We start from the raw sequence: 24,745 nt of genomic DNA, 5'->3' as shown, positions 1-24,745 counted from the left end.
CAGAGCCAAAGAGCTTATTTTGTTTTCCAGTCCTTGTATCAAAGGAGTTCAAATTCAACCATAAAAGACTACTGATTCATAAAAAAAAGCCCTTTTGCTGTGTAGTAATGTTTATTTTAATTTGTTATACAGCAGGTAAAAGGTGGCTATGGTTAAGGTGTGGTAGAATCTTTGCATACGTGGAAGGTGTGATAGAGTTCTCCAGTAACTGAGCAATGGTTACATACATGCAATTACATAGCAGCTACATGGACCAGAAAATAAAATCTGTTTGTGGGTTGTATCAAAAACCTGTGCTTCAGCCCGGGAGCAACAGTTCCCTAAATTAGTAAGTCATGTAAAGTCTCTGAATTTTAAAACTTGTATAGTTCGTCATCATGTTGTATAGAGAGGGGCTTTCTAGTTTCTTCTAAATTTACCTGAAAAGCATGCAACGTGCTATACTTTGTTCATCATTTCATGTGCATATGTTGTTAGTGCAAGGTCTGCAGTTTCCTTGCACTTAAAGCAACTAGATCAGAGACACTGCTGTTGAGAATTGTAGGCTTTTCAGTGCTACTGCATCAGGAAACTGCAACAACGCTCGTAGTGGAGTGACACGAGAAGGAAAAAGCTCTGCACCTAGTTCTTAGACCTGCGCTCGTGTTTTTCTGCTATGTGGATTCCTGAAGTCTTCAGGCATTCAAGCAAAATTCACACGTGAATGTTAACGAGAGAGCATGATATCCTCACTGTGACAAGCGTTCAGACTGCAAAGCTATTTTATACTGAATATTTAATGCTAATCTTTTGTCATCTCCTTGTGATGAAGTAAATTGTGACTACATAGCAACTGAATTCTGCAGCTGTTGATACAATTTAAGATAAACCATGTTCTTTTTATCCTCCAAGAAAAGTAGAGCATGGGCCAAATTTTCTACTGTGATGTGTAACTGCTAGAGGTGCTAAATTGTTGTGATCTGCAATTCTTGAACAGTCAAAATTATGTACAAGCACCCTAAACAAAGTTTATTAATTAAAGAGCATCCAGCAGATTATGTTGTCCAGGCTTCTCGTGATAGATTGYCATTTGAGCCGAGGCCAAATTTGCTGAACTTTCTTCTGAAGTGTACAAGCTTTTTAGAAGAAAATAACCCAAACTACTAACGCTCAGAAAGACAACAGCTCTTCTCATCTTAATTCMTGGTGAGCTTTTTGGCATAAAACCAACTTTTCATGATTTGCTGTAATAATGAAAGATATGCACTTCATAGGTTTATTCTAATCACAATTCTCTCTACGATTTGATAGAGCCGGATATGTGTGTGAGCTCTCCTGGGGCACAGCTTGCATACCTTCTAGATTGAAGTAGTTCAGGAAGGACCATTTGTATTATAATATTGCAAAGAGGACTATTTCACATCTGGTTTTGATGAAATTTGGTAATTATGTTATTGCACTATAAAATTCGTGTACGTGCTCTGCTGCTGGATTTGAGTCCACAGCTGTATATTGCAATTTTGTAATTACTGAAATTCTACCTCTAGATCTCAAGTGTCTTTTGGGAGACTGATTTCCAAGACTTTGGCATATGAAGTTAGAATTTACCAGAATTTTCAAATGCAGAAGTACAACTGCTTGTACTTCTAAGGCTTTGAATTTYGGGTTTAGGATGTTCATTTTCAAAGTTGAATGCCCTTCTTGTTCAGTTGCACAGTATATTCAGAGCAATATATTTTCAGTGATAACTTTTTTATTGGAAAGATCCTAATAGATCTGCTGAAAATGTCAAGATTTAGGCAGAAAGAGTGAGAACTCTTCTGGGCCTCAAAACGTTCTATTTGCCCAATTCATGAACTTCAGTGGTAAAATGTACATATATTGGAGAGAATCAGAATCATAGAATGGTAAGGTTGGAAGGGACCTCTGGAGGTCATCTAGTCCAACTCTCAGCGCAGCCCCRCAGGGGGATTGAACCCACGACCTTGGCATTAGCAGCACTATGCTCTAACCAACTGAGCTAAACCTGTTGAAAATGTAGCAGTAAATATATTGCAGAAATTCACACTATAAATCTTGTCCTGATGGAAAAAGAAAGTTTGTTGTAATCTGTTTGTTCCAGCTAGATTATGTTTTGCTGCTGTGCTTATGAGATCTGCAGCCTGTTTCCATGGATTGATCAGCTTGTAGTTAAAATTCCTCCTCAAGATTACATGCCAAAAACCTGCAATAAAAATAATAATAAAACCCCCCAGCAACAAAGAAACAAATCTGAAGAGACCTCAGCAAACCATTAAAAATGAAAAGATTTGAAGAAAATTTTTAAGCTTTCCAGTACTGAGKCAGAATAAGGAAACTTTGCTTTTTTGTTGGCTGCTTTCGTGGCTTATTCAGTGTGGTATCCAACTGCCTCGCCAGCATCAGTTATTTGCCTTCRCAGTATGCCTGCAAAGTCAGTCTGTTTCTTAGCAAGGTGTATAGCAACTTGCCAGGAAAGTCGATAGCAGTATAACAAACTAAATCTGTGTGTTAGCCACCAGGTCACCTTAGCATATTGACAGCTACAGAATAAACACGGTACTAGCTACTTGCAGGTGTTCTGGGGATGTGATCTGCAAATGGGGTTTTGGCAATACAAGTTGCATTTATTTAATGGCCTCAGCTTTATTTTTCTGATCTGAATGTACATGACATTCTTAAGTTTCTGAATGAAGTGATTTAGGTGCTGAAACCCGAGTGTGGTACCGAAGCAGAAACCTAAGCCACTGAGATACTGCTGCGGAGCCAGCAGATGTGTAGCACAGGACCGACAGCAGACCTTTCCTTCTGAAGTGGTAGGCRGAATACATAACGTATCTAGAGCGGCACTAGCTGTGTTTATTCACACAAAGAAATTCCACCCTGAGTATCATTAAAATAATCTTGATTAAATCAGGGTCCAGTTTCATAACAGAAATGTCAAAATCATTGGGAAGAACTTTTTGGTCTCAGTTCAATATGGTTGCTTCTAAGCAGTGCTGTTTTGCTGAAAATCTCCCTGTGTGCTGTGTGTGTGCGTGCTAAGGCCTCTACAGGGATGTGCACGTGTGCTGCCTAAGGCTTCAGTTCACAAATGAATTCACAGCTCTAGGATTTTAATTTGGCACATAGTTAGAGACTTGAGATAYTGCCTTTAAAAGGGGTCTCTGTGGAGGATCTTGTTTTCATTTCCATTTACAGAATCAGAATTAATGAACTGAAAGTTTTAGTAGGTATTAATGAAAGGTGTTTCTGTTAGAGAGGAAGAAAAAAAAGGCATAATTCCTGTGCAGAAGGATAATGCTTAAATTTTAACTTTTTAGAGGAATTTACAAAGCTTAGTGTTGTATGGAATGCCTTCCTCTGGATGCTGCACRTGCAAATAAGACAATGAGGTCCCTGTTCACATTAAAAGTAACCAACATATAAATAAAAAATGTGAGAAAAATATGCAGCAAAAATAAAATGAGCAAACAGTGGAATTTGACAGGTGTCTTGCTAGTCCCGCTTCTCTTCCTTTTTAGTGAGTTGAACACTTCACTGAGGGGAGATTTATGGGATTTCTTGAGGAAGGATATTCTGTGAAGCAACTTAAAGCAGTGCTGAGAGGTGTTTGATGCAGAATTGGATGGGAGTCCTGCCCGAAGTGACTTGGTGGGAGAAAGCTCAGCGGTTCAGAATGCCAATAAACTGAAGTCCACAGAGTTTCAGTGCAATTTAAATATCCAGCTCCTCTATGCCTATGGAGACAACGGATGGAAAAAGAAATGGGAAAAACACTGGTTGCTTACTGTGCTTTAGGTGGGGAGAAGGGAGCAAACCAAAACTGCATGAAAATCCTGGGGAAGAAGAGAGGTTTGGAGGGAGGAATATCTCACCCAAGAAATGTAAAAGTGATCATTGTTAAGTTTAATCTGAGGTTTATAACTTGAAAATTGCATTTCCATAGGAAATATTAAAGTAGTCTTGAAAAGACTCAGAATTGTTTCTTTAGTCAAAAAGAAAACACTTGTTTGTGTTTGGAAACTGATTACTCTCTGTATTTAGGTGTAACACTTCATGCTGCAGTCAACCACAGAGAGAGTTGTTTCATTTTATCAGCTCTTTTAGAAGAGGTGTCCTTAGTTAATTGAACACGTAAAAAGGACTTGGTGAACGTTAAACAATCTCTAGAGCAAATTTTGGTTTGATTCAGCAAGGAAGAGTAGTTACATTATATAATAATGAGTGAAACCTTCTGTATTATGATATAGTATCGTTAGGCTCTTGTCTACTGCATCTTTATTTTGTTCAAAAATGAACATGTCCAGACAGCCCTGAAACTTTAGAACATAGCACTTTTTTTTTTTTTTTTTTTTTTTACATTTCTGTGATAGTTAAATCCAGTAAAGGCTCAATGATGGTTGATAGATTTCCATCTATTTTCTGTGTTGGCTAAAGCAGGAAGTCACTGGGGTCTGTACTAGCAGCATTTGAAGTTAAACACCAGTGTTTCAGAGACACAGCAGATTAACAGGTGCAAAAATGACTTGTATCTCCCACTTTTGAGGGCTAATCTTGGATTTTTCTTGTCCTTTGGTACAGAACAATCCCGAGGATGTCACTGGACTTGATACTTGCTTCTTGTATGAAAAGCTGTGCACTTCCTTTCTGTGCCAGGATCTCCTGTAAATGGTGTTGTGGGCCTAAAAAAAAAATCAGTTTTGTGTTTGTGACTTGGTAATCTCACCAGCTGTAAGGGATGGCAGTTCAGCAGTTCAGTCAGCCCGATTATTATAATTCTATAGGACATTTATGCACTAAAATCTGAATGCACACACTTTTTTGTTTTGGTTTCCCAAAACTGATAATATGGCTAGGTGCATTTATCTTGTCTAGTTTACTACAGCATTTCTGTCCGGAATTAACTCTCAGCCAAGACCAAAATTAATTTGCTGACGGATGTGGAGGTGTACAATTATTATAAAATGCCTACAATCCAACATTGGTCAAAGGATTACACCTTTCTTCTGTAAATACAGGCAAATGAATACATCGATGGCGTTRTATCTTCCTGACCATCTCTTGATTTCATCCTGCAAACAGGCTATGTGTTTTGGGTGCTTGTGCTTCCTTCATCTCTGTGAAGGAGATAAAACTAGCAAATACAAAGCAGAAATCAAGTGGGCACAGAGTGCTGAACTACTTCATAGCAGCAAAAGCTTTCACTAATTCCTTGCGTTGTCATCACCCTTAATATTTGTAAAATGCCAACATATAAGGGATATAGTCTGTGTTTTTATAGATATGCCTATGCTGATATAAGATTAGAAGTATGGCTTGAGATACACGAATAGGAGGAGACTCTTAGGTAGAAAATGGAGAGGTGCCTTCTCGTGGAGAAACTTAGGAATAAAATAGTGAATAGATTTTATATCCTGGGCTGGATTTTATTTATTCTGTATACAACAAACCTGATGTACCTGGGAGCATGTACAGAGGGAATATATGCCTACTTACCTGTGTACAGCTGTTTTCATGCTAGAAAAAGAACTACTGTAAAGCAGTGTCAATTATTCCAGTACTTTAGGTTTTTAGGTGGCCTTTCTTCCCATTGATTTATGAATCATTTCTGAGTTAAGCCTCAGAAGCCATATACAAAAGAGGAAAAAAATAGCATGCTCTCTGTATAGATGGACAACTCCCCCAACAAACTGAAAAGAGTGGTTAAAAAGACATTTACAGGACTTCTGTTTGCTAATGGGTGATTCAGAAAACAGATTAAGGTTCAGGCCAGAGCTCTTCAAGACAGCAATCAAGCTGTTTTACATAAAGATATATTCCTAATTTGAGGTCTTTTGAGTGAATTGGTAGCTGAGGTGCCAAGTGAACCCTTCACTTCTAATTTCTACTTAAAAGGTCTTATTGTGGATCTCACCCCCTCATTCTTARGAGAAATGTCCAAATGTATTCTGTTTCAGATCAGTGTGACTGCATCTAGGTGTTACATGCTGAAGATATGTTAGCTTTCAGGCAATGACTGTGCAAACTTTCTTCAGTAAAAGGCATTGGGTTCCTTCAGCGTCCTTGCAGACCATCTTTCTTGATTCCTACAGGGTGCTGACACTGTCATAAAAACGCTGGAGTCTGGGGTCTGTGCAAGCACCTGGCTCACGGGCCACAGCACAGAGTCACCTGGCTCTCCAGGCAGGAAATATTAGACACTGGGAGATGTGCTCATCCTGAAGCTGTGTCTTCAATGGCTGTTGAGATACAAGTAGACTGGAGACATTTTGTTCTTCAAGCTTGAGCCTGAAGTGTAGCTACCAAAGACAAGAAAGTGCAAACAATTGCATGACAAGCTTTGCATTTAGAGCAAGAACAACTAACTTACTTTCAGTCCATTTTAATGTTTGRATGCTTTTGATAATTTGGATGCTTTCAAATAGAAGCCTTATATACAGTAGACACATGATCATTTTATGAAATTAATCACAGTTCAGTTCTCTAAAACTCTTAAGAATCAGGATGGTGCCWTCTATAACTGCCCCTCATTTGTAACATTTTTATGGCATTTGTGTGTACACCTAAATCACTGTTCCTCAACTTGTGGATAGAGCGACCTGTGAAAAAGCAGCTATGAAACCCAATAGCATCACGATGCAGATTTGCTGTAATTGCTGACTTCTGAAAAATGAAAAGCTATGTGAACTCTTAATTAGTCCATATTCCTCAAACTTTAAGATTTTAAATGGAAGTAGATCCATTACATTGTATCTGAACATATTCTGCATAATGCAGTTTCTCAGCCRAATTGTGTAAGTGGTTTGGTGGACAGTGGGGATGTAGACAAGCTGCTGCACTCTTGTCTGCGCTATAAACTCTGAAGCAACCCACTGATGAGATAAGAAASCAGTTTGCCACAGTATTTATGATTTGCATAGGCCCTGCAGATCAGGTTATTGTGTGGTTCATATGTAACAAATTGTATTATGCATAGATTCAAAGAATCTATAGCCAATTTCTGAGTGGCTAATATTTTKGTAGTTACTGGACAGATTTCCCACCTCCAAGCCTTGCTTACCTATATAATTGGAAATTTTCTTGTCTCTTTTCCAGAGAATGTGTATCATAAGGATGAGGTGGATATCTGGGACTCCTTTGAGAGCAGGAAGCTTGCTGCAGTGTGACTTTCATAATCTGTCAAGATAACAATTATTTAGCTACTGCATTACTTTTATTTGCCTCCTATACTTATTATTTTGTGTTRAATGTATACTTACCTTTCTGGAGATATAGTTTAACTTCTACTGAAGGGATCCCATGAACTGCATAAGCTCTCCTGAYACACGTTTTGAAACAGTTGACTTTCTCCACTTTCTATCTTATCATACCCGATGCATTTTTTTTTGAACATGAAGGCCAGGAAGCACGTTGTATTGATATCAAAGGAAGGTGTCTAGTTATATTGCCTTTCAGGAGGAGTGGTTCAGATCAGTAATGTAAGTCATTATTTTCTGAAAATTGTTTCCCATGAGGGTGGGAACTTTCTGGTCTGAGTTCTTATTCCCCAGTTCTCATACTGTGTTTGTAAAAAGCAATTCCTCAATTCATTCCTAGGAATTGAATGAGATAAGTGTCTAGCCATCCCTCAAAGGGTTGTGAGTAGAACCTCATTCTTTACTAGTCCTCACAATGTGATCTTTGCATTTGTTCAATTTACATTCTTTTAATGAAAGGAATTCAACTTCCTCAAGAAGCTGAATTTGTGATACACTTAAGTACTATGCTGAGTGGAGCTAAATTGGAAATTGGAACTGGTGTGTGGAAAGCTTGAAGAGACTTGGGATAGCTAGAAGTATTGGCCATACTTAGGAAGCGTAAGAGRAAGGCAGTAGGAAGACATCAGGCTACATTAAAGGAGAGTAGGATGTGAATGCTCCTGGCTGTTGGACAGATATTAACTCAGAAAGCTATAAGCAGYCAAAAGAAAGATTATTTTCTAACCCCTGATGATGGCAACAGATCAATAGATAAAATACCACCTCTTCTTGCTTAATAGAAATTTGCAGTCTGTTCCTGTGATCTGAAGGCTGAAAACTGCTCAGCTTGCAGTGACCTAGTAGTTTCTAAACCTCTGACAAATTATATACTTGCATAAATGAAAACTTCAAACAGATTCAGTATKTTGCAATGTACAGGTGATAATGCARAAAGTTGCTCTGAATAAACTCAGAGTTATTTTCTGCTTGTRTGTAGTTACAACATTGCAGTTGCTGAGGTGTCATATCTTTACACTATAAAAGTGTAGTTGTCTCTTGAGAGGTCATGTGGATTAACTYCTGTAAAATACATTGTTTACGGCACAAAGAAATACATTATAGATGTTCTGTAGAAGAAGAAAATTGTATGGAGCCTTTTTGGTATTAGGAAGTGCTTATGTGTGTGAAATTCAGTATTATCACATGCTGTATATTKCAAGAATTGCCATAGACAGGGAAATGGTGATTTGGAAAACAGGACATGCATATAGGATATATGACTGCTTGTGTTCAAAAACAGCATACTCTTTTGGTTTTAGTTTAACAAATACCTGAAAGGCATGAGTTTTTTTTTTTCTTTTTCTGTGTCTTGATACCCAAACTTGTTTGACTTGAGTAAAAACAAATGTCATATCAGTTACTTAAAATAACTGATTTCTGATGGAAAAAAAAAAAAAAAAAAAAAAGAAGAAGAAGAAGATAGGCTTTTCTTTCCCCAGATGTTTTTGTTTGTTTGCTTATATTCCAATGAAAGTATCTTCAGTTTTTCTAAACAAGTATTCTGCAAATGCTTTCCTTTCCATTTAGGTTTTGCTTTTACTGATGTCATTCCTGGAGGAAATTTTAAGTATCAAGTTCCTCTATCAACTGGTCTATAAAACAGAAGATTGTTKCAAATGTAGGTTAAATGATGAACGTATAGTAAAATGATATTCTTGGATATTTTCAGTCTCTTCAGTGTGACTATTTATGGGTAGCAGTGTCAAACTGCATCCTTTCTGTACCTGCTGCTTGCCTATAGCCACCTACACGCAACTGGTGAAAGAACAGTCTCTGGAATGAACTCGATTTTACAGAGACAGTCTGCAGCCCACTGCTGCAGCTCTCCTGTGCCCCGTCACACGGCAGAGTAAAGCAGGTTAAATGGTTTTCTTCCATATWTTAAAGCATGTTGCAGTCTTTCAGAACGGAGGTCCTCTTTAAATGTGGTTGTTCCATAGTGAAAGTAAGAAATTTGATTTTTATTTAAAGCTTTTATAAAAGTGTTGAATTTATTGGCTGCAAGCATGATTGATTTTGGATATACCATAAGAATATCATGGAAGTTGGACTATCCTCCCACCTCCATTTCTTTTTCTGGAGAGGATCTAGGAGGTAATGTGTCCTGGGCTAGTGTGAATAACTGAGATGTCATTTTMTCTCATGGCTATGCCTCATTAAGAACTTACGCTTACATTTTCAAGAMAATACCACCATAAAAAATTATTCTGAATTATACTGTAATATAAATACGAAAATAAAAGTGTTACTAAAGGTCAGCTTCAAAAAATTATTTAATGAGCTATCTAATATTTTTCTAACTTTGTTTAGCCTTTAATTTGAATATTAAACTTAGAGTTTGTGAGATGTATATGAAAGACATCAAAGATCACTCCATTTAAAAATTGTTGTTATCTCTCCTTCTGGTACTTTTCCAGTTGTCTTTAATTTTACCAATGTCTGCCACTTGGGATGGAACCTTCTATACCCGTGGTTTGCTCCATCGTTRTGTCAGATCTGCTTTGCCTTGTRAAAAAAGAGTTCAGAGTGAGATGAGGGAAAAGGCRTTGCTTTTCARTGTTAAAGATTTCCTTTGAAAATTTTATATTGCTACCATGTTTTAGAGGAAGGACTTGAACAGAGAGAAACCTTTTATCTTCATTGAGAAATCTAGCCTGTGAACTTTTGAAAGTCACAGTTTGCACATGCTCAGTAGATATTGCCTGTTTTTTGATGAAATAACCCATCTTCTCAGGTTCCGTATGTTCAGAGCTGCAAGGCTGGAATAGCTCTCTGGAATATTTCTCTGGAATAGCTTCCATAAGCATTCAGGCAGTATGGATGATGAAGCCTTTAGATTTTGAAATAATGGAGAGAAGAATTCAGAATGGYTAAATAGGGAAGGCTGGGAGAATGTGTTGGGATGCAGTTAAGTTTAAAGGGCAGCAAAAAGAAGAACTGAGATGACATAGTCTGGAGGAGTTTTAAGATTTGGATGAGCAACTCAGAATACTGGAACTGGTAGTCAAAGAAATTGGAAGCAGAAATCACTGGGGCAAGGGGGGAGGGAGAGGTCGTTCAGAGAGAAGCAGTCTTTTGTGCTACATTTTCTTACCATTTWTTAGCTTCCAAAATCCTGCAAGTGAGCTTCTTCCAACGATTTCCACTCCCATTTTCTTCATGTGTAAAGAAGCCAAGTGTGATGCAAAAAATCCTTTAAACGATTGCCCCTCTCAGATGCATGAACATCACTGAGGTCCTGTTTGCCCCTTCTTCTCGGCTGAGAGCTCCCATTTGTTCCTTCAAATAGTGATCAGGTCTTTTTTTTTTTTTTAATTTAGTTTACTAGAAGAGGTGGAAATAGCCCTAATATATTGCTGATAATGTAGTCTTCACCTACAAAATAAAGCTAGTAAAAGCAGAGAGTTCTTTGTATTCTGTATATTTGTCGAGGGCATGAGTAATTCTTCTGCAGGCTTCAGAATCAAGCACATTCTGTATCAGGGCAAGAAGATAAGTACAATATTTTGATGAATTAATTTTAAGTACCGCTGCTAGCTCTATCTGAATGTTTATATTGGACATTTATTTGTTGCTATTATTAGAATGGTTAAAGGCTAGCTAAAACTGTGTTCATTTTACAAGAATTTTGTTAGTTGTATGGAAAATATTGATCTCACTTTCAAGTCAAGTTTCTTTTTTCTGTCAAGGAAATCAATATTTTGAACAGTTTATTTTGTTAATTATCACTTGCAGTTTAGTATTGCTGTTAGTTGATGATATCAGAAACGTGATGCTCTCCCTCTTTTTGTAACATTGTGACAATTTTTGAGTAGATTTTTTTGTTTGTCCTCAYATGTCATGCAAATAAAACTGAAAATAGTAGAGCCATTATGTTAGCTGAAAGATTAGGATATTTTAGGTTAGTATTTCCATTTGGAAGAGTTCTCTGTATAGTGAGTGTCATTTAGGGAAGYTGTTGCAGCAACATTGCAGAGATGCATTACATATATGGGTTTTTTTGATTGTGATAAAAAGCTGTAATGTATGAACCCTTTTATCTATCCAGATGATGTGTAACTTTCTCCAGTCTTCATTAACTATCTACTTCCATAAAAAAAATAAGATTCTGGTTCATATTTTAATACAACATTTCTTTTCTAAAAACTATTTTATTTATTTCAAGGCTGTAAATGTCAGAATTTCAAAAATACCTACCTTAGCATCATCATCCGTACTTGTCAAAGCAAACCTTTTAAAAGTAGGTGTTTTATTGGGTTGATGGCTTTAAAGACATAAAACTAAAGGAATAAATATTTAATAATATCTTTTCTCACACACTTATAAAAAAGGCTACTAGATAATAAAGGTAAAATTTTAGTTTAAAACTGAATACTGAGTTGCAATATTTTAAAATTAGCTTTCTGATTTTACAAGAGTCAATAATGTGTGTGGCAATGAAACTACTATACTGTAGAATGACTATATACTTTATSCTTTATATTTAATAATTAGATTTTATTAAATCTTTTCATTATTTGACCAGTAGAAATAGATTTTTAAACTCTTTAAATTTTGAATGCATTGAAGCAACAAATGTATGAGATAARAATGAGATAGCAGTGATTTGATTTTTCTCCACCAACACATTCTCCTTCTTCAAAGCATGATGTTCCCAGGAAGAGCAGCRTAACTGAAGCACGGTTTCCCGTTTCTGAAGAGCAGCTCTTTGCTCAGGCTATTTATATTCTCCTATTTTCAGACTGTCAAGTCAGTCTAGAACACTTTATTGAAGGCTGTACAAATTATATGAAGATGACGTGATCTCCCATTTGGACTTAGTTGTAAACCTCTGCAAAGCCAAGGAGACGCTTAAGTTTTATTTCAGCTTTGGATCAGAATCTAACAGGAATCAAATCAAGGTCAAGTCAGTCTGGGAAATGGAGAACCAATGCTGCCTCCATTGACTAAAATTGCCATCTTCAGATACCTGAAATCTGTAGCGGTCCAACACCTGTTAGTATTACTGAGTTCTCACCCACTACAGAGTTCTCCAAATTCAACCATGCAAATCGATTTTCTAGCTTGACTTCCTTCAACTGAACAGCTTCTTCTACTTGGTTTCATTTGTTTTGAACTGTGAAGAAAAGGAGAGATGTATGATTTAGTACCGAGTCCCTGAATTCTCTGACTCGGCAGAACGCTTCCATGGACTTGGTGAGCCTAAACCAAAGCCCCCTGGTGCGGAAAAAGCCAGTCAGAATCTCTTGGTTGAGAGTCATTCAGATTCATACGATCCCCTCGCTGGATTCCACCATGCCGAATTAATTCGCGTGACGCTGCCTTTGAGATGTTATAGTGGCAGTGAGAATTGAAGCAAGAAGGCAAATGCCAAGTTAAAAGAGAAATCTCAGGGAAATCCTGAGTGAAATCTCCTGACTTTCACTTGATTTTAACATTCAAAAAAAATCATCAAAGTTGTATCAAAAATGTATCCAAGTTTCTTTTAAGGTTTTTCAGTCTTTGGGAAGTTCTGGGCATGGTTTTAGAGTAGAAAGTAAGTGTGTAATAGTTGTATTCTGAACATCATCTTTACTTCCTGTTATGCCGTGTGCCTTAACATTTTATATAAGAACATAAAATTTTCCAGAGGGGTAAAACATTTATTTTCCTAAAATGGAATATTAATAGAAAGAYGTAGATAAATAAGCAAGTCAGAATGACAAGATAATTATTGACTAGGAAAATTTTGGATAACTGAAGGAARAGAAACATTTAAGTCAATTTAGCATTTTCTTTTTTTTTGTACATTTCTTGTTCAAGTTTTATTTATCTGGAAAGAACATTAATTATTGAAAGGATCTCATGTGTTGTGCTGATGTTGCTATTAGTCAAAGAAAATTGAATGCCAGGAAGATAAAAATGGAAAACAACTCTACTTCCTGGGGAAGGATGACATGAGTAAGAATTTTTTATTTTAAAGTTGCTATGTTCATCACTTTTCTTCCCCATTTTTTCTGCTTTGATTTCTTCTCTGTTAATCATTTTTTATTACTAGAAAATAGTCCTCAGCTGCATACATTCATCAGTTATATACCTTTATAGGTGTAAACCTTGGTGGTGGTAACTGTGGCAGTGTGTGTAGCACCACTGGAGTAGGAGAGCGGTGTTAAGGGAGGAGATGAAACGAGAGGATTTTGTGAAGCAYGTCTTGTACCGGCCTCCCCCCCTCCGCCCAGTGTGGGGTAGGTATTTGGGTTCCTTTAGGAGAACTGACCCACGTTTCTAATTACRGTTGTACAAGGCAGTTGAGGGGTTTGCAAGGTCCTCACTGGCATGGTACACACGTAAAAGTAATCTGAACAAGAGTAGTGAAAAGCTTTGAGTGCTTGGTCTGTTGTCATCCACTCTGTTAAAATGTTGGCGGGGTCTTGGGCATGGCTTTGAATACGGTCAGTGCCAAATAGCGCACTTCCACGTGTTACCTRGCATCAGTTCCGGGCTTTGCACAGGCCGAGGACGCTTCCCAGTGAATGGTTTGGATGAGACTACACCGTTTTTGACAGAGTTAAGCTATACGGATGTGAGTGGAGCCGTTCGGCTAGCCCTCTGCACCAGAGAAATCACCCTGTCGTTCTGTTTACATAGCTGTAACCCATGTTCTGTGAAAATGTAGCTCAAATAAATCACACTCAGTACCCATAATTTAGTTGAGGACATGATTTTTAATAAACTTTGAAGAGAGACTGTTGTGTTTCAAAAAGTCCCTTCCTATATCAGTGCCAATACTGGCAATAAATTTTGTCCTTTTCTTCAGATATGGTAAATCCCATGTAGCATTTTCCTCTGCTTTGCCCTCAAAGATTTGGGAGATTTTCAAAAATAAGGGGGATGATGACCACCAGCATATCAGCATAGAAATCTCTATTTAATGACTTTGAAGATGACTGAGAAGAGTTTTTGAAACCATTGTGTTTATGCAGTGACTTTTGAYAGATAAATTAATAAGACACAACTGCAGTTTAGATCAGCAGCTGGATMTTTGCTCTGCAGAAAATGTTGCTACTTAGGTCTAAGAAGGCTTGATGTTTTCTGTCTTTGCCTTTTCCACAGCTAACCTGAACTTCAGCTTATTAAGCTAAACAAAAACTGTGGAAGAATTAGGAAGGGAGAGCCTGTAATTCAGGGGGTTGGAATATTTTGGGGAAGGAGGTTATTTTGATCCATGCTTGGCTTTTTTCTGTGAAAAAGGACTGATGTACTTGCTGTTTATGACTTGGAGTGGTTTTTTCAYGGTCTGTCAAAGGAGGGTTAAAGCTTGTAAAGAAAGAAGAAAAAGTTTAATGAATAAGATGTGCCGAGGGCTTAGGTAATTAGAGTTTACCAACTTGGCATGAACGTCCTGTGTGTTTCTGGAAAAGATGCTTAGAATTGCTCTGTCTGTGTCCCCAGCCTTCAACTGAGATAGCAGAACTTCATTGCTTCATTATTGTGRTGAAAAGTGAGTATTAAAAATTCTTAGATGTCTCAATATCTAGACACTGGTAGTGCAGAAGTATGGTTGGTAGTATTTTTCTTCATTTTGAGATAAAASTATGTCTTTTTTGGAAATCTATCAAAAACATAGGCATTAAAAAGATGAGTGTTATATTGTATAGGACTTAATATGACTGGCCTTGATTTTATCTGTTAGATTTATTATRGAGTCAAGATCCATTACCAACATTTTATGCTTGTATTTATTCATGACCATTGCATTACGTTAGTGGACATTCTAATGTTAAATTATTAACCCCCTGTAAGTACTAAAACGCTGAAGGAGCCTCTGGAAGAGTTGTAGCAATCACTGTATCCTTTAAATAATTGACTAATGTAACCAAACAGCTGCCCTCTGGTTAAAGCAAAACACAGAGGGTCAGTTCCTACTGCGCTTCAATCAAACACACACAGAGGGATTAATTATCTAATGCCTCGTATGAATATCAGTCGTGCGGTACTGTATGACATATATCACCCGGCTCCGCTTTCCCGCAGTTACCCCAGAAAACATGTCAGAGACTATGAATTTCATTCTTGTGTTTATGAAATGACAAGCTGATTTTCAGACACCATTTTATACTTTCCTAGGCATAAACTTGAGTGGTGTCATAGGACAGATCAGCCAGGACAGCGCACTGTAATTACGAGTGCTCAGGAGTTCAAGGACATTTCTAATGGATATTCACTTGACTTCAGGGAATTTACAGCTTCTAAATGATTTTGGACCATCGCTACTTTAGCCTTCATCTATCTCCAGCTTTGGCAGAGGTCCCTAAGTTTTTCATGGCACATTTTACCCTCTCAGACAATTAGTATAAACCAGTGATTGCCATAGAGAAATAATATACAATCTTTTTGTGACTTAAATTGCCATAAGATTTATTTTCCATCTTTTCCTATATACTTTCCTGTCTCACAAGATGATATGAAGCTATTGTTATATTTTTGAGATGTTTTAACTATACATAGTAAAAGTTATTTAGAAATTGTCATAAATAAATCATACAGTTGTTTTTCCCTGGCTCCCCAACCCATTAAATCCTATATTTTTGGGGCCTCCTAGTAACTCTTTCATCCTTATAATACCATAAAAGGCTAATAATTTTAATTCAGATAACTTTAATAGATTTGGACCAATGACCTGCAGCCTGAAATAATTCAGTCCTTGATTTCTTTCTTTCTGTTCTTAAATTTCAAAGGAGATTTAAATCTTGCCTCCATTAATACTGCGTGATCACTCTGTTCAGAAATCATTAGAAATACTTTTACAATGCAGAGTCCAGGTTAGACTGTGCAACTATGTTGTAGTATGTGTCTCATACATATGACTCTTTACTCATTTGTATTTTGCTACTTACATTATGTAGCATGTCTTTAATCTGAAATGAAACTATTGCAGAAAATAAATCATTGATCTCATATATGTAACCTGCCAACTCTGTTGCTAGCTTTTAACTAAATAGTGTAGATTTATGACAGGATGGTTTAACTATAATTAAAATTATCATTTGAAAAACACACATTTTCAGTCCTTTCTTGAAATTCCAGGAAGTATGACTATAATTATAATAGTTAATATACAGTTGAAARTTTCTATCGTGTCATTACGTTCTTGGTTTTTGAATGATATGCAACGCATTTTTAAGAAGCTGTTCTGGTAGATGGCACTGCCATTTTGAGAATTGAAGTAATTTTAACCTCTTAAAATATTTTTTCTTCTATTTCTTTTCTATTAATCCAAAAATAGCTATTCTGGCCCCATTTCTATGCGGAAAACACAGTAATATTTTAAAAGGCTAAAGCTTCAYAGCATATCTAGGACTAATGGAGCAACAATTGAAATTTTAAATGAAAAGGATACAGAAATCAGTGTAAATATTCCCAAGTCAGAAATAAAAAAAAGGGTTAGGAGTACTTACCAAATGAACAGCTGATGGAGTGTTTCAGAACAACATGTTTTCAGTAAAACCTTTTAAAATTATGTAATTCCCTGGATGGTATTTCCTGCCTTTTTAATTCTCCTTGGTTCTGGACATAAAAAAAAAAAAAAATCCAAAGGTGTCTGGTCAGCTCTTTAGTCATAGACTTTGAATACTTGTATAACTACATACAGCACTTCTGGACAGCAGATAGATATATAGATGGACCAGAAGTATATGGTTTGTTACAATGATTTTTTTTTTTTAAGAAATCAGTAGTATTAGATGAAGTGAAATTATATTATAGGAAGTAGGTCAAAAGTGCAAAAGGATGTAATCTCAAGTCTTCTGATACTTAAGACATCCTTCATTGGCTTCAGCAGACCACTATTTTGACCTATACTTAAACAGAAGTTTATTAGTGTGCATGTAATCTTTAGTTGCAGTTAGAGAAATCAAGGTAGTTACATATATTATACCAAGAAAAAAAGAAGTATTGTAGCCTCAATTTTACCGCTGTTCCTGCTATTCGATATGTGGTGTGATAACAAACAGCAGTAAATATAATTATGCTATTCCTTATGGTAGTGATTTTCTAAAACATGCACATCTGCTGCTATGGAGTGATCTGTCAGCTCTGGGGAAATATCACTTAGCAAAACATGTAATGCACACAAAGCAGTTTCCGGCAAAGCTGTTTGCTAAACTAAATCCAACATGTTAGAAATAAGAAAGCTGTAGATGAGAAAATCCTAGCAGCAGTAAGAGCTGATGTATCTTGGGAGATGGCTGATGTTGTTCTGTCTTATAATGTGGCCCTTTCCAGCAGTGCAAAGTTGTGAAAAACGCGAAGAAGTTTTGAGCAGGATGGGACCAGGTGAACTGCTACAGGAGAGTGTCTTATGCAYGCACAGAACCAGATATTGCTGTTTTGTTGTGGTAAAATATTAGTGGTGCTCATGCTGGATATTAAGAACTTTTGTTACCTTAAAAACAGCAGGAAAAAGTTAATCCCTGTTACATTTGTCATTACCAGAAGAATGAACTTTTCAGTATCTACTTTTATATCTGGAAGAACTGTATTTCACTTCTCATTGTGTGAGGACAACCCCAAGGCTGAGCAGACTTCTCTGTATGGCTTCTTAGCTCTTCCTTCGCAACTTATTTCAGACSTGTAATATCACTTAGTATCCAGAGCTTCTGCACTTGCTTGAAGTTTTGCAACGGCTCTGGAATTCCTGTTTTTTGAGGCCAGTGTGCCCTTGCCTTACCAAGGGGCATACATGAAGCCCTGGAATAGGTGCCTTTGTTGGTGTCCTTCCCAGAGCATGGGTAGGATCACTAACCCTTGTGCAAACATGTAGGCTTTTTCAAAGAGGTGCCATCCAAAAAATACTGATCGACGTTTTTACACAGACAGCACTGCAACACATATTTCAATAAGYATCACAGATGAGCAAAATTCTAGTTATGCTTAAGACTGGACCCGGCTTTTGTGGTAAAGCTATGTGAGTAGTTTGGCTTGGATAGCCTGTATAACCTGACCCTACCTGTGTGACTTCTGAAGCCACGAGTGACTCCATGAGCCCCAGGTTTTGACTGGCAGGTTGTGGGATGTATGTTAGAATGAGATGCTGTCTTCTGATTTATTTTTCACACCTTCCCCRTGGAAAACAGTGCCAAGTTAGGCTTTGTGAAGCATCCATAAGCAATTTGCCATAGCAGGTCCTTCTGCCCTGCAGATAGAAGAGGCCTAAGAAAAGACCCAGTTGTGTTAGGGTGTATATATACGTTATTTCCAGGTTGCAGTTAATTGCCATATCCTGCCAGATGTTCCTCTCTCTGTGATCTGTTGTGTAAAGTTCCTCTACCTGTTTGAGTTGCAATGAGTAGATTATCTTTGCTACCAGTAGTGAATAGATAAGTCTTTGCTAACAGAGCTAATGCTGACTGAATGGAGTTAGGGAGTATTTGTAAAGGAGTCGCCTGAAATGGCTGAAAGGAAGGRTTTCCTCTGACTGTTGGGTTTTATCATAAGAGCCTAGCAAGACGCAGCCTCTCGAGCTGCCAAAGTTGTAACTGTMAGCCCCGGGGGGTGGCTAATTCTCATGGATGCAGGGCCCCGGCGAGGCTGTGCTCTGAGCCCCAGAGCTGGGCTGAGGTGCTCGATACTGCACTCCGTTGCACAAAAACTGGAAAGTTCTTTTTTTCTCCAGCTTTTTCATCACCTTCATTCTGTCCCATGCTTTCTCTGTTGTATTCTAGAAAGCCGCCTTAAACAAAGCTGAAGAGTTGTTGTTCACAGTATTTTCATATAAAATTTATAGAAAAATGTACCTCCCAGGAGTCTTTATATAGAAATACTGACCCAGTTAAAATACTACAGACATCTTGAACCTCTTTCTTTCTATCAAGTTAATATAAGGTATCATGTATCTCTGCAACCAAAATGGTAGCTAAGGAAGTAATATATTTTCCACAGTCTGTATACTACATTGGGGCACATCCTCAACAGAACTAAGAAGCCCCTTGTGGGATTTAGGCAGAGTTACTATATTTAAATCAAAGCTATAATCCTGAAAATTTCTACTCAGCTCTCACCTAATGCTGAAAGCAYGCTAATTCTACAGACTACTCATTATTTTCTGTGAAAGTCCCCAACCTCTGTGTACAGCGTGAGTGTTCCTATTTCTGTAAGGCTGAGCAGCGCAGTTCCTACCTCTAACTATAGTGTATCTGGGACTCGTGTTCCTCGGCCAGCGTCTGCTGCCAGGTTGGCTTGGTAGGCACTGTGAGAGTGTCTGCTGCGTGCTGCCAGACACTGGATTCACACTCAATGCTTTTGTGCCYGCTAGTTTCTCTTATAAGATGTTTGATCCCTCCTAATTATATTGTAGATTTGTAATTAAAGCATTTTCTGGGAAACTGATGTTTGAACTCCTTCAGAAAGAAGTAGGAAGTGAACCTTCAGCCTCCACTTTCTGCCCAAGGATGCTGTTCATGGGAATATGGTATAATCAGTGTGATAAGTTTTCTCTCACCATCACTTAAAAGAAAAGATTAGGTACTCATCATTTGAAAAGGTATCAAAGTGACCCAAGGAGACAAGCTATACATGCCTGAAAGCATCCTTTTTTGCAACCCAGAGTAAGGTACAAAGATTCACTGTTTCTGCTTTCTATACTATCTATTAGCCACCTCACTAAGAAGCATGTTGACTGATCYGCATCCCCTTCTGAGGTGCTCAGTTCTTGGCATGTGTTGTGTAGAGCCCTAGGTGTCACACTGATGTTTCTGGATGCCTATCCAGAGGCTGAAGGTCTGAAAATTAAGTGTTGAGATGATACAAGGGAGGAATAGTACATTCTGATGAACTGGATACTGATAAGAAAAATGTCTTCACTGTAAGTAGGATTTCCTAGTCCTTACAGCATTGGCATAGTTCTATTCCTGAGTGATGGTAACTCTCATGTACATGCTAAAGGAAATCAGGTCAGTGCTAAACATCTTTGAGAATGCCTGCTGCATTAAAAATACTGAATAAAATGCTGATGCTGCAGTGGAGCCATAATTTCTTCAATTATTCAATGGAGGAGAAAACTGTGGTTATATATAAGATGTCCTTGCCTTCATTTACTTTTTTTCTAGGCTTTTTAGGGAGAACGGTCAGAAAAAAAGGAAGTGAGAAGGAGATAAGAATTGAATTATTGTATATCATTGGTCCTGCAGTGCTGGCAGAAATAGATGAAGAAGCAGAGTAAGATTTATCACACTAAAACACTGGAATATCTTGAATGAGTCTCATGAGTTTTCCTTTAGTTTGGAGGCAGTGCTGTAATMAGTTCTTTCCATAGTATGTTCTGTTTATCAACTCCGAAGAAAACGGTGAGATTTTAGTATGTTAGCAAAATATCATGAATTTGTGAAGGAATATTATGCATAAAGTAAGAATTGCTGGATGAATATTTTGCTAAGGTAAAAWTTGAATTAGCTGTGCTGTAAGCTAGGAGTTTCCTCCCTTCACATTTCAGTTCATATGGTTAGTTTTTCAAAGTGGGTTGATAATATTGGAACAAGGTGCTGTTTTCTGACACTGAGGTACATCCTGGATCAAGAGCCAGGACAATCATGTTTTTCATGAAAGTACGTGGTTTGCAGCAGGTGCATTATGTGACAGGGAGTATGCCAATCCACCAAAGCCACATGGACTTACTCATATGCATCGCATTTCATGACTGCCATGAAACTACTTTTATCCAAACCATATGGCAATTCAAGACACATTAAATGGCCTTTTTCTTCTGCCAGGATTGGCAAAAACCCTAATCCAACAGCAAATTTCTATACAAAATCAGCAGGCTCTAACAAAATGACACAGTCACAATTCGGCACGGTATCAATTGATGGTATTATACCATCCATCTGCCGTACACCAGGGGAAAAAACTTCTCTTAAAGCAGCCGCCACCGTTCGGAATGACTTCGGTTTCATTTCCTGTGAAGCACGGCTAGGCAGGTAAGTGTGGTATGTTCCAAAGCAAACTAACTTACWTGAATCTATCTACCTAGGTGTACATGAGTGTATATGTATGTAGTGTGTGTGTGTGTGTGTGTATACATATATATATATAATAAATACACGCACATGCACGCGTGCCACATGCACACACGGGCACCCACGCATTCATTAGGCCAGGCTGCACAGTGCTGCAGTCTAAAAATTGTATTCCTACTCTGTGTAAATTCTAGCACAGGCAAGTCCAGCGTCAGGGCGTTGCTGAGGCYGCAGCCTGGGAAGAGCCGGCTGCGAGGTCTCGCATCGCACTGCTGTGGGTGCTGAGGAGCACCAGGGCTCCCCTGCATCAGAGTACCTGCTGACCTCTTCAGTACAAGTGGGGAAAATAAATGGCCTAGGATGATGTTATATAAAGGGATGTTGTTCAGGTTTAGTCAACCAAATCACTTATTCTGCTAAACTGGCTGTGTTTAATTACTTGTTTTTATTATTTTTATCATTTTGTCAATAAGAGACTCTAAAATGTATTGTCTGTGCTACGTAGTATGATTGGACTGTCYGTAACCCTGTTAGACTATTGATGTTGTGAAAATAGTAACACAGATTCATCGGGGAATTCTGAAGCTGTTAAAGATAGGCCCTTCCAAAGTCCACTAAAATCCATTTAAACTACAATCTAAACTTCAATGTTTTGCAGATTTTTGATTAAAATATTAGTTGCAGTTAAGGTTACAGTCATCCCCTGACATACCGTTGGTCGCCAGCAGATTTTCCTGTGTGCTGTTTTCTTTTCATTGGGGAACTTGAACAAAATCTTTGTGTGTCAGTTCCCCCTTCTTCAGAAAGGAGCAATGTGACGAGGAAAATTAAATATCTTAAGTGTCTGGAAAAATGCCTTCACGGAACACTTCTGATGAATGTCTGCATGTGTTGTAAATATTTGGAGTCTGCAGTAATGTTTTTTTTCACATTTTTATAGTGCTACAGGGCCCTAAATAATTTGATATTTGTGCTCCTAGGCGTTTTTTTGAGTCTAAGATACATGATGGAGAATAGGATTTCATGTTACGTTGTCCCATAAATATATGGGACAATATAAATACAAGAAGAACAAAGGAATCAACTAGAAATGCAGAGTGTTTTCATGCTGTTTGGCTATATATGCTAAATTTAATAAGAATTTATGAAAGGCAGGCRCATGCTAAAATATACTATGCTCTGAAGAAATTTGGGAAAGCCCCAACATTTATAAACTAAGGTCTTGATTCATCAATGCACAATTTAAAGAAAACAGAGGCTAAGAATTGCTTGCTGTATGTGTTTCTTCATGAGAAAGAGATTTCTGACTGTAGCAGCCTCCTTAATGTAGCACTGAAAAGTACAAAAAGATCCAAACTTTATAAGGCCACAACAGAGAGAGAGACTTAAAACAAGTTGGGAAGTCTTAACTTAAGAGTATATTAAGCACTGGCATTTGTTTTTCCTCTTAATGTAAAATTTACTGTTTGAAGCCTTTACAATAAAATTGCTTTTTAAGTCAGTAAGAACTTATATTGAACATGTAGAATTGATGTAGAAATCATTTACAAAAATCATACAGCCTGGTTTTTTTTTATTTTTTTTTATTTTTTTTCCCTGGGAGGTTAGGCCAGATGATCATCGTGTTACCTTCTAACTTTTAAATGAAAGATTAACACCAAAGGAGCCAGATTGTAGGTGTGGGAGTAATGTTAAAATCCGGACAAATGCTATTGAATAATACTGAACAGTGGACTATTCTTTATACACAAAAAAACAACCATTTAATTGACTAAATAATTGTGTACCCAAATTCTCTCTCCCCTTTCCAAAACTTCTTCCCTCATTCATGTGCAGATAGGCAGCAATTTAAAAAATCCAGACCAAAAAAAATGTGGTGTCAGTTCTGACAATGTGAAGCTATGGCTTTATGCCCAAATGTGTCTGGAATAATGAGAAATAATTKTAGAAGCTAGCTACTTCTTAATAATAGTTACAGTCATTCCAATACTAAACAACGATTACTTACAATATTGCATTTTCAAAACACTCTCATTGTGCCAAGCCTGTAGTCTGATTTAAACATTGTTTTGCAAAATTTTAAATTATATTCTGGAGTCCAATTCATGTAAAATGCTAAAAAAGGAGTATTAGAATGAATTAAAAGTAATTTTGTAGTGCTCTATAAATCTATTGATTCGATCATTTTTATCTACTTTAAGAAATAAAAAACACCTTAAAATAAGATAAAGGGAAAATCTTTCTGTTGGATCCAGAGATTCCCTAAAGCTCAAACAATGACTACAAAGGAATTTCTGTATGTCTCCTAACAGGATTATGTGACTTCCGACTCTATTTTCAGATATGTTAAAAGAAAACAACTTTCCCCCCTCAAGTAGCTACTCACTGCAATTCATCACCATATAGCAAGTATTACAGACCCATATAGTACCTCTCATTCCTGAATATGTGAAAAAATTCAATTGGGTTTATATCTGGGGTTCGCGATGTCTGTCRTGCCTTCAGAAATGCGATTTAGGTGAGAGTTGGTAACTGATTATAGTCTGAGAGATTTTAAAAGCTTCTCAGGGATTTAATAGTTTTAAGTGCCATTTTGGAGTTTTGGTTTCATTTTGAACCATTTTCCAGGTTTTTGCGAGTGAGTCACGTCTCAGTATTATTATCGACCAGTACACAAATAGGTCAGATAACTTCATTGTATAGTAGCAAGCACATTCAATTATAAAATAGTGATGAAGATCTAATAATAAATTTTCAAGATTTGTCCTTTAATGGTAACCCCAGGTATGTGATGACCCAGAGCTTTGAAAATGCAGGTCAGTTCACAAGGGCAGTACRCAACTGCAGAGTTGTGGATTTGAAGGTGTGCGCGGAATTTGTGGTGTATTTTATTATACCGTGTAATAAATTGCCAGAGAGTTTAAAGGTGTAAAGGGGTGCTGATGCCACCTGGCCCCGTCCCTTCTTGCTCTGCATTCGCTCTAGCTGTGGCATCTCGTTCCGCTTTGAGTTGCGGCGTCTGCTTTGCATGGTCGTGGCGCTCGTGCAGGCATCTCGGCAGCCTCTCTGCCCCTGCGTGGGGGTGGACATGCGAGCCCCTCCGAGTGCAAGCGYTCGCATCGTAGCTCTGCGCTTGGTTTTTGTACCTGTGTGTCAATATGCTAGTTACTGGCTCTACTACTCCAGTCTTCCTTTTCTGACTGGCTCCTGAATTCATTTTTGTCAAGCTACTTTCCAGGTAGAAACACAGTATTATTTAGCAATATAAGCAAAAAACTGTGAAACTTCCCCAGAAGAAGGAAAATCYAAACCTTACGAACAGTTAAGATTGCTGGGAGGCTGTTTTGTTTAGGTTTTTTTGGGGGTTGGTTGAGCTTCTTTTGCTTRCTTGCTTTTTAGAGCTTTATGACTCATTTCTTTGTGTTCCTGTCGCTCACAGCCAGCAGATCTAACGAC

The sequence above is a fragment of the Rhea americana genome, unplaced genomic scaffold (genome assembly GCF_003343005.1).
Source record: "Rhea americana isolate MKP2758 unplaced genomic scaffold, rheAme1 scaffold_232, whole genome shotgun sequence".
Classification (NCBI taxonomy): Eukaryota; Metazoa; Chordata; class Aves; order Rheiformes; family Rheidae; genus Rhea; species Rhea americana.
Note: the sequence above shows the minus strand (reverse complement) of the source record.